Here is a 12,219-nt window from a genome sequence, read left to right as displayed (position 1 = left end):
AGGTTATAGATGTGTGGCATTATTTCTGAGTCCTCTGTCACCAATAACAGACAGAGAGCCAAATCATGAGTGAATTCACATTCACAATTACTACAAAGAGAATAAAACACCTAAGAAGACAACTAATAGGGGATGTGAATGACCTCTTAAGGGAGAACTACAAACCATTTCTCAAGGAAATAAGAGAGGACACAAACAGTTGGAAAAACATTCCATGCTCATGGTTAGGAAGAATCAATATTGTGAAAATGGCCATACTGTCCAAAGTAATTTATAGATTCAATGCTATTTCCATCAAGCTACCATTGACTTTCTTCACAGAAATGGAAAAAAACACCTTAAACTTCATATGGAACCAAAAGAGGGCCTGCATAGTGAAGACAATCTTAAGCAAAAAGTACAAAGCTTGAGGCATAATGCTACCTGACTTCAAACTATACTACAAAGTTACAATAATCAAAACAGCATGGTACTGATACCAAAACAGAGATTAGACAAATGAAACACAACAGAGGCATCAGGAGTATTTTTTTAAAGTGAAAAAAATGTATTGCTATATTTAGGTTAAAAATAACATTAAGGGTTTTAAGTATAAGATGGCCATCAAAAGTGTAGTTGAATATATGTATAATGGAAAATAACAAAATAGATGCCTGTGCAGGCATATTAAACATTTGACCTCCTTGAAAGCATTTGTAAATACATTGCTTACTTGAGTGGAAATTTTAATATAAATTAATATATTTATTAATAGTTAAATGCAGTTCATAGAAGAGAATCATGGTTTTCACAGCAGGTAAAGAATTGGCATGTGCATTATTTTAAGAGTCTCAATCTCCTGGTGATTTTTACTAAAATACAAGGCCATGTAACCAAAATGGAGTTCATAATTCTGCAGTTAGGAAAAAAGAATTAGTTAGATAAGACTATATCGCTGTGTGGGGAATAGTGGTAACTACTTCAGTTTGGAGTGAAATATTTTATAGTAAGAAAAAACCTTAATGGTTTAACTCACTTTTATCAATAATACTGAAAGTTTGCTATTAAAATATTCCAGGAAATTACCATTAACTCTGTTTATTTGAAGCCTCTGTCCTGTATATCAGGAGAATTTTTTTTTTCTCAGGAAGATGTAATTGCAATATCATAGTGAATCTGAAAACAATAAAAACAGTTGCACTTCTTTTGAAAAATGAAACACACACACACATACACACACACACACACAAATTCACACACAACACAAACTCATAGATTTTGAGCTTTGTTTGATGTGAAACTTTCCACCAAAAATAACATATGTCAAAAAGATTAAAGACAGAGAATATTTTGTGCTTATTTAACCTACCCAAAGTATACTGAATTTAAATAGTGATGATGTATAAGAAAGTTACTTATTAATGTCATAAAAATACACCTATACTGTCTAATTTAATGAACTTCATCTAAATATAAATCTACACACCTTTGTGAATGAATGTCATGTTAAAACATAGAATGAAAGAACCCAGACATAGTAATTTATATATAATTTGATTTACCTAAAGTTCATAACAAGGCAAAACATAGATTAGTTTTAGAAGGCAGGGCAGTGTTTACCTTTGAGAAATGTAAAGTTTAGGAGGCAGCATGAGTCTTCTGGGTGTTGTCATATTCCATTATTTAATAAATTTAGAATTTCTTCTATTTTATAAATTTGGAATTTCTTATCTAACTAGATGATAGTTACAGAGAGGTATTCACTTTGTGAAAATTTACTGGGGCATACATTTGTTTTATGATTTATGCTAGCTACAGTTTGGTTTTTAAATGCTTATGACAAAAATAGCCTCATAAAATTTACTTGACAGCTTTTTCTCTATTTTCTGGAACTACTTGTATCACACAGGATTGGAGTGAACTTTCCTTTTTGTACTTGATAGAACTCACCTGTAAAGCAGTCTGGTACATGCCTTTCATATCTTTTTAGTTTCTTCTAATAGTTTAGTACTATCATTCAAAGATCCAATAAAGTCTACTACATTTCTCTTTTTTTATACAATCAGTAGCAAAACCATGTTAGAATTCTGTTTTCTTGCATTCCATCCTAGTGTCCTGAGTGTTTCCCCAGGTCCCTGATGTATATAGTCACAAACAAGGAAAAAAATAAAGAACAACAGCTTCAGTAATCCTACTGTTGTGTGGAATTATAGTGCAAAGCACAATGGTATTTTTCTCCTGAAAGAATTACTATGATATTACATAAACTCTCTCAACTTATAGCTATGCTTGCCATGATATCTCTAACAAACCTCTGAATATCCTTTGCAATAAAACAACAAAACTATAGTAACATGAATATCACATTAATTTTAAGTTTGCAGATAGTTAAAGCAAAAATATATTATCTTCATTCACAGTACTTTCTTTTCTTTTGCTTTGAACACGTTCACTTATCTATTTCATTGGGTCAGAACTCACTTTACTCACCTGTAAAAATCTTTAGTAAAATCAATATCAACTATAGGTTTAGTAAGGAGCTGCTCTTAATTAAATTCAAAGAATTCACAAGGAAGGGAAAAGAAAAAAGAAATGGCTCCAAAGAGGGAGAAACAGAATAAGAATTAATCCATGTGCTGCAATTAATGAGAAATTCTAAATTTATTAAGAGGTATGTCAATAACAGTCAGTTACTTATTCTTTTCAAAGATTTTAGGGGAAAGAAAAGACTTTTTAAATTTTAAAAGCATTAATGAAATTTCTGTTAGACAAAGGAGACCAATGATTCCATAGAAAAAAATAAGAATTTAATCATTTTATGTAGTATTTATATATAGATGAATTTCATTAAATTAGATGGTATAGGTATATTTTTATGATATTAATAAGATACTTTCTTACACGTCATTACTATTTAAGTTCAGGACACTTTGGGTAGGTTAAATAAACACAAAATACTCTATCTTTAACCTGTTTGAAATATGTTAATTGTGGTGAAAAGTTCCACATCAAACAAAGCTCAAAACCGATCAGTTTGTGTTATCTGTGTTGTGTTTGTGTGTAGGTGTTTGTGTGTGTGTTTTCCCATTTTTCAAAGGAAGTGCAATGCATTTGTTGTTTTCAGATTTATTATGCTGTTGCAATTTCATCTTTCTGAGAAAAAATTTCTCCTGTTACACAGGACAGAGGCTTCAAATAAACTGAATTAGAGGTGATTTCCTAGAATATTTTAATAGCAAACTTTCACTGCATTATTGATGAAAAGTGAATTAAACCATGAAGATTTTTTCTTACCATAAAATATTTCACTCCACACTGAACTGCATACCACTATTCCTCACACATTCGTATTTAAATAATTCCCTTTTCCACACTGTGCAGAATTATAAACTCTATTTTGGTTATATGACCTTGTATTTTGGTAAAAATCAGCTGGTTTATTGATATTCTTAAAATAATGTATGCACCATTTCTTTCCTTCTGTGAAAACATGGTTGTCTTCTATGAACTGCATTTAACTAAAAATAACTGTGTTAATTTATATTAAAATTTCCATTAGAGTAAGCAATGTATTTGCAAATGCCTTCGAGAATGTCAAATGTTTGACATTCCTGTACAGACATCTACTCTATTACTCTTCCATTACACATATATTCCATGATACTTTTGATGGCCATTTTATACTTATAACCCTTAATGTTAATTTTAACTTAAATGTAGCAAAAATATTTTTTTATTTTTAAAGAAATACAGATGATACTTTTTGTCTCATTAAAATGGCACTGTTTTGCACTAAAGAATATACCCATTAAAGCACATTTGAAGTAATATGTTTGTATCCACACTAAACTGATAATACAGTTTGTAATATTATTTGGCAAATATCAGCAATCTATGGTTAGGTCATTTATAATGATGTTAAATTGTTTTTTCAATGTAATGAAATGTTTTTAATCTATATTTGAGCTTCATCAACAATTGATTGAAATAATTAAATGCCACATACAAGATGAGTTGTAAATAGTCTTTGTGAAATTAATGCTGATGATAGTGAAGATAGGCCTGTTTTAATCAATAATCGTGCTGGATCCTACAATTAATTAGAATAAATTAAATCATATTTAAACTCATTTTTGTTATAGTCAGACAGGCCCGGATCATTCATCAAGCTCTGGCTCGAACTTGATATTGTATCACATAATAGTCTATGTCTTAGTTTCTTCACCTATGAAATGTACATAATTATGGATTTTAACTCATAGGTTTGTGGTGAAGTTAATTGTGATTACATATGTTAAATGTTTGGCAAAGCACTTAGCATATGGCAATTAAACAATAAATGTTTGCTATGGTTATAAATGGTTGCTTTTTTTTAAGAAAATAAAAATATTTGAGTTACAAATTTTATGAAAAAGTATTTATATTCATATATTCATGGTTAATGAACCAATTTAGAGTTAGTGAAACTTTAGAGGTAGAAACTGACTTTTACATTACCTTTTCTTCAAATTGTATAAACATGAATTGTAAACTTTATTATTTAATATAAGGTCCAATACAGAGAAATAAGAATTTTCTGCTGCAAACAGAAGATGCTTTTTGTAATAGTGTCAAAAAGAACAATTATAAAATATAAATCAAAATAATATTTGAAAACTCTCTATATAAATATGATACTTTTGAGAAAAATGAAAAAGACTTTATCAAAAGAAAATATATACCTTATTCTGGGATTAGAAGACAATATTGTACAGGTGTCAATTCCCTCTAAATTGATCTATAAAGCCAATGCACTCCCAGAAACTTTCTGTAATGAATATTATGTGATAATGTGATTCTTAATTTAGATAGTAAAAAGTCAAACACAGATAAGAAAATGTTTTTCTTTTTTTAAAGTAAGACTTAGCTATATTAAAACGCACAAATTTTAGGGTTATAGCTCAATTTTAATAAGAACGTAGCTAAATTTTTTTCATTTTTATATGTGCATGCAATTATCTCTCATATCAAGGTTTATATTATTTCCAGTCCCAAATGTTCCCTCTCATACATTACTGGTAAGATAGCCCTTCCTAATCGGCCCTCCTCACAAACATGGTCACTGTCACTACAGAGAGTTTTATTTAAATGACATTATGCCATATAGTCTTTTTGCCTCATCTTGTTTTTAGTCAAAATTATGCCTGTAAGAATCATCCATGCTGGGTTTTGTAGAAGAGACTTGGTCTTTGCATTGTTCCTTACATTCCTTTTCATTTACCGTCATATTTTATACACACTACTATTGCTCGACATCTGGATTGATTTTAGGGTTTTTTTTGTTTGTTTGTTTTAAATATTCCTCTTATACACATTGTCTTACTTTCTTCTTCTTGATCATAAACAGTAATTTTCATTGAATATATATGAAGAATGGAAGTTTGGGATAATAGGCTGCATGAAAAAACAAACCAAGTATCCAGCAAGGATGTAGACCAACTCAAACACATATACTTCTGGTACCACGCTAAATGTAAACAACTACTTGGGAAAACTTTTTGTTAATATATACTAAAGTTGACCTAGTATTATTGACAAAAAGTTTTCCCAAGTAGTTGTTCCAATTTACAGTGGTAGGAGCAATATATGTGTTTCATTTGGTCTACATATATCTTTGCTTGATACTTGATGTGGTTTGTTTCTTTTTAAACTATTCTGGTGGATACATGGTAGTATTTTTGCATGTGTGTGGATTTGGCTTGCACTCCTGTCACAACTAGTGATCTTGGTTTTTTCATTGTATGATTTTGGTGTATTTGTGAGCTACCTGTTCAACTTTTCATGTTTAATTTCTAAATACTTTTTAAAAGTTACTACTATATGAATTCTCTTTGTCTTGCCTATTCTAAGATCAGAAACATGTTTCTTATGTTTTTATCTATATTTTTTAAAAATTACCTTTATGCTCATAATCCTTTATTGTTGTTGTTGATAAGGAGTCTCACTCTACCACCCAGGCTGGAGTGCAGAGGTGCAATCTCAGTTCACTGCAACCTCTGCCTCCTGGGTTCGGGCAGTTCGTGTGCCTCAGCCTCCCAAGTAGCTGGAATTACAGGTGCATGCATGCTCAGCTATTTTTTTTAAATTTTTATTTTTAGTAGAGATGTGGTGTCACCCTGTTGGCTAGGCTGCTCTTCATCTCCTGACCTCAAGTGATCCACCAGCCTCAGCAGCCCACAATGCTGGGATTTCAGGCATGAGCCACCATGCCTGGCCTTATTTATCTGTTTGAAGTTATTTGGGTTTGATGTGAGAAAATTGTTAAAATTACATTTTTTCCTTATGACTATATAGTTGATCCCAGACTTTTAAATTTAAGACCATCATATTAATCACTAAATCGTACTGATGCTCTCAACATAAATCATGTGACTTTACATGTATTGGTCTATTTCTTGACACTCTCTACTGTTTTAGTGGTTTATTTGTCTATTTTTATAATAATACACTGCTAGGATCTTTAAAAGATGAGATAAATTAATAAGATTAAAATGTATTAAAGCTACAGAAATTAAGTGCAAACTGATATGTGGTATGTTTTGTTTCTTGCATTGGGTGACATGGTTGATAATTTTATTTTTTTGATTCACATTTATATTTCATGCACTTTTCTATATTTTACATTTTACAATAAAAAACAAAGTACAACAAACAAAAAAATACCCATGGAGTCGAGTCAGACAAGTAATCAGACGCTTAAAATACAATAGAATGAGTTTTCCAACACACACAACAAAATGTTGTTTATCAGGTAAACTAAATACCAAGAAAATACAAAAACAATTGTTTGATGTTTTGTGGTTATGATTTTAAAATTTTATACCATTTTAATATGAATGAATGACTATAGAGGGCAGTGTACATACCGGTTGTGAATCACTGATCTGGCCTTTATATTCTCCATGAATTTTGTAAGGATGGCGTGGAACTTGCTTAGCAATATCAAAGAAGTTACAGCCACATTGATAATATTTGAGTTGTAAACATTTTTAGAAATTAACATACATTGTGTGGGAGAAGGTATGCTCTTGTGTTTGTTGTGCTTTTTATTGCACATTTTTAGAAAATACCATTAATTTTGCATATCAAGACCATTTTATGAGTAAATTTTAAATTTATACCCATAAAGTAGTAACAGTAATAAGCAATATCACAATCTCTTGTCTAAAAGATTCACTACTATTTAGCCAGAGTACTGTAGGAAAGCAAAGGAAAAGCCAACACTTTTACCTTGGAAAAATCTGGAAGGAATTCACAGAGGAGGCAAACTCTGAGTGGGATTGAAATATATGGCATTGCCTGGGAGAAAATGAGAAAACCAAGGAACTATTTGCTGTAAAGTATTGAGCCACGAAAGATTGGCAAGCTGGCACATGGAATGGGTGGAACATAGTAGAAAATATCATTAACATAACAGGTCAGGACCAGACTGAGGAAAGTCTCATCCGTATATAGATGCATCATACTCTTCATTTATTCTGCAGTAGCACAGGTGTTTGTCCCAGCCTTCAGTTCTCTAATCATTTAGCCATTCCTGGGTACCTCTATGAATCAGGAAACAATGTAACTATTTTCATGTTTCTACATGGTCAAAGCTTCCTGAGCAAAAATTAATGACAACCTGAGTTAAAGGATAAATGAATGACAAGCAAGCCTTGGAAATGAAAGACAGTGAAATATTCCAGGCAGATTTAAAGATAATTTATCCCTGGAGCCATTTGTTCACATTTCAAGGGATGATACTACTGCTAGTACTAATCATCACCATCTGTTTCATTTGCTTGCATTACAAAGTGCTGTAACAGCCTAAAGAACTTCCTTCTCTCTTTCCAGAAGTAATTTGATTATGTTACAGAGAAAAAAATTCTCTGCCTCTCTCACAAGAGGAGGAACATTATAAACCATCACTATGAAAGTGCTGAAGTTCGTAATTCAGGGCTTCTCTCCTGTAGTACATGAAGGTTGACATCTGCCCTAATATGTTATTTGTTGGAGAAATGGAACATGGGGAACCAATGGCAAAACATTTTTGTCAGTAAATATTTAGTTTGCCACTGATTTAGAAGCCTTGTGATTGCTGTCAAGAAAAAATAAGTAAATAAAAGCACTAAAATCTTATCACTATGTGCCAGAGACAGTTGTAATTCTGTGTTTAATATCTTAAAGAAAATAAATTTTCTACCTCCCCAAAATTCCCATACTAACTTATATAATTTTTAAAAATTTTTACTACAGTTCATGCCCTCAAAATGTCTTCCAAAAGAAGCAGAACTGGGTTAAGTGTTATACACAGGCCATCTTATTTATTTCCTATAAGAACTTATAAGCTTCAAAGTAAAAATAAAACTGAGAAAAATAGGAAATAAAAAATAGAAACTGAGAAAGAACCATAATCAGAGATATTTGGTGTGTTTTAAGTCCACTCTTTTGACAATTGTTAAAAACAATTGTCAAAATGGTGAAATTGAAATATACCAGATATCTCTGATTATGGTTCACTCTTCATCATTATTTCCTTCAAGTAGATTTGAATGAAAGAAGTAATGAATGATTTGTTTGTGTGCTTTTGTGAGTTGAAGTGCATACATAGAAAAATACGTAACTGAAAGAAATAAGACATAATTTTCTCAGACAAATTAACTCAGACTTTTCCCCCTTGTCCAATTGATCATATTTTACTCTATTTATAAATAGATCAGTTATGCCTCTGAAAGTGGCTACTCCATACCTACCTCTAAGTAATAAACAAGTACCTTATACATTAATAAATTGACATATATAATTATCATCTTCTTCTTTATCATCATCATTGGTATCATCAGGACTACTTGCAATATATTAGTCAAATTATAGTCTATTTAATCCTATAATTAATTTTTAAGATAGATGGCATAATTTTCCTTCTTTTACAAATAAAGAAATTGAGGCACAGATAATGTAAATGACTTCCTCAGGTCACAAAGCTAGTAAATGACATCTGATCCCACTTCAAGTAGTTTGGCTCTAGACTCTATGCTCGTAAGCTCTGTTGGCTATTGTCTCTCCATAAGACGTATAGGTTTTCAAATACTCTCATTTTCTGTGAACTGTATTTTTACTTGGAAAAACATAATTTATTTATTAAATCTCTTATATTTGTATTATCTATTAAAAGATTAATCATCTCTATGTTGAATATTCAACTTTAGATGGCCAAGAAATGCTGAAGTGAAAACTGGCTACTATAGCAAAATTATGTTCCAATAATGTCTTGTATAATTTCTATTAGATATGAAAACTAGCCAATTTCCTTTAGAAGTCATGCCTATGGCATGGCAGGTGCAATTTCTATAATCATGTTCCATGAAATAAACATCTGACTGACTCATTTTTGTTCTGCAAGCTCCGCTGTTGCAAAAAAGTGGTGATTTACACAAAAATTTAAAATGGAAAGGTTGTCTTCTCTAATCGGCCCTGCTTCATAATTCCCAACTCAACAAAGATTGTATTTTAGATACATTCAACTGTGCAGATGTTTAAAATGCAGGCCATAAGCTCTAAAATCATTGCTATTTTATTTAAAGAACAAAGAGATCAAAATTTGTTCATGACAAAAATAATTTAAATGTTTTAATAAAAATATAAAATATTAAGCATTCAGTTTTCCACTTTTGGAAACTGAGAGAGAAGTTATAGGTGTTGAATATCAGTCATCAAAGAGACTATATCATACAAAAGGTATGTTATACCCATCTCTAAGAGTTTTAGATATTGGAGCAGAGTTAATAAAAATTATTGTAGAGAAGAAAAGATACAGTACATTATCAATAATTATACATGTTTCTACTTCAGTATTCTAGGTGATTTTATGTTCCAAATAAACAAATTATATTTTTAGAGATATATTGGATACACTAGAAGAAAAGAGATGGATAGTAGGAAAGGACTGTGTGCATGAGCATGGATCAACAGGCAGATCCAGTTCATCCAAAAGAAAACACCAACAAGTTGTGGCAAGATTACCAAAAAAACAATTGTAAAAAAAAGTATGATTCGTGTTGTGATTCTCAAAATGTTTCATTCTATCTACTTCCTTAGAGAAACAACAACAAATGAATTGCTTTTTTTAAAAAAATGAATAGACTCTGTATTTTAAGCAGTTTCAGGTTCACAGCAAAATTGAACAGAAAGTGCAGACAGTCCCCATGTATACCCTCCCCAACCGTACTCAACCTGCCCAACCATTAACACCCTATACCATCGTGGTACATTGATTATGACTGCTGAAACAAAAGCAACACCTGCATATCAACCAAAGTCTGTAGTTAAAAAGTGGGGTTCACTCTGTATGTTTTACATTCTAGGAATTTTGACAAATGTACAATTTATGTATCTACCTTTATACTATCATACAAAATAGTTTAGCTGCCCTAAAATTCCCTTGTCCTCCACCTATTCATCCCACCGTCCCCCTAAACCCTTTGCAAGCATTGATTCTTTTTTAAATGTCTCCATCGTTTTGTCTTTTCCAAAATGTCATGTATTTGGAATCACACAGTATGCTACCTTCTAAAATATGTTTCTTTCACTTAATGATATGCATTTAAGGCTGCTCCTTACCTTTTGTGGCTTCATATCCCATTTTGTTTTAGAACTGAGTGATAGTTCATTGTATAGATATGTCACAGCCTACTTATCCATTCCCCTGTTGAAGGACATTTTTGTTGCTTCCAAGTTTTTCCGATTCTGAATAAGCCCACTATAAACATCCATGTGAAGGATATTGCATAGACAGACGTTTTCAGCTCCTTTAGTTAAATATCAAGGGGTGCAATTGTTGGATCATATGGTAAGACTATGTTTAGTTTCATAAAAAACTGCCAAACTGTTTAACAAAGTGGCTATATCACTTTGCATTCTGCCTAGCAAAGAATGAGAGTTCCTATTGCTCCACATCCTTGTTAGTATTTGGTGATGTCAATGTTTTGGATTTTAGTCATTCCAAGAGGTAATATTGGTATCTTATTATTTTAATTTAGATTTCCTTAGTTAAGTATTTCTTAGTTATTTGGGTTGCCATAACAACAATAACAATACCATAGAGTAGGTGGCTTAAACAATAAACATTTATTTCTCAGTTTTGAAGGTTGAGAAGTCTGAGATCAAGGCTCCTAAAGATCTGGTGTCTCATGTGGACCCATTTCTTTGTTTATAGATGGCTGTCTTATCTCTGTGTCCTTACATGCCAGAAGGAGCAAAAAGCTCTTGCATCTTTTTTATTAGGGCACTAATCCCATGACTGAGGGAGGACTCCACACTAGTGACCTAATAATTTTCCAAATGCCGCCTCCTGATACCGTGCACTGGGGGTTAGGTTTTTCAAAGTATGATGTATTGGGACACATACATTCAGTATATACCAGAGTATGCTGTTGATCATTATTTCATATACTTAATTGCCATCTGTGTATATTCTTTGGCAAGATGTCTGTTTATATCTTTTGTCCATTTACAATTTGGGGTTTTCTCATTGTTGAATTTCACTATTTGTATTAATGTATTTTGGATAATTGTCATTTATTAGGTATATCCTTAAAAATATTTTCTCTGGAGTCTTCTCTCTTGGCTTTGGAGCCCCCTCCCTCTGTCTCTGTACAGGAGAGCTTCTTCCTTCTTTCTTCTATCTTCTTTCATGCCTATTAAACCCTCTGCTCCTTAATACCAAAAGAAAAAAAAAAAGAAAAGAAAAGAAAATATTTTCTCATAATCTGTGAATTGTCTACTCATTTTCTTGACAGTGTCTTCCCAGGGCAGGATTTTTAATTTTACTGAAACCCAACTCATCACTTCTTTCTTTCATAGATTATGCCCTCAGTATATATCTAAAAATACATTGCCAAACTCAAAGGCATCTAGATTCTTTACTATGTTATGACCAGTTGTCCCAACACCAATTGTTGAAGTCTACCTTTCTATCTTTTCTCCATTGTATTGCCTTTGCTCTTTTGTCAAAGATCAGTTGACTGGATTTGTGTGGCCCTATATCTTGACTAATTTAGTTCCATTGAGTTATTTGTGTAGTTTTGCACCAATGCCACATTGCTTTTATTACTTCAGTTTTATTTTAAGACTTGAAGTTGGTTAGCATCAGTCTTCCATTGTTGTTCTTCTCCTTCAATATTGTGTTGTTTCTTCTGGTTGTTTTGTATCTCCATAGGAACT

The sequence above is a fragment of the Sapajus apella genome, unplaced genomic scaffold, assembly GCF_009761245.1.
Source record: "Sapajus apella isolate SASKATOON/1434 unplaced genomic scaffold, GSC_monkey_1.0 scaffold7, whole genome shotgun sequence".
In the NCBI taxonomy this organism is placed as follows: domain Eukaryota; kingdom Metazoa; phylum Chordata; class Mammalia; order Primates; family Cebidae; genus Sapajus; species Sapajus apella.
Note: the sequence above shows the minus strand (reverse complement) of the source record.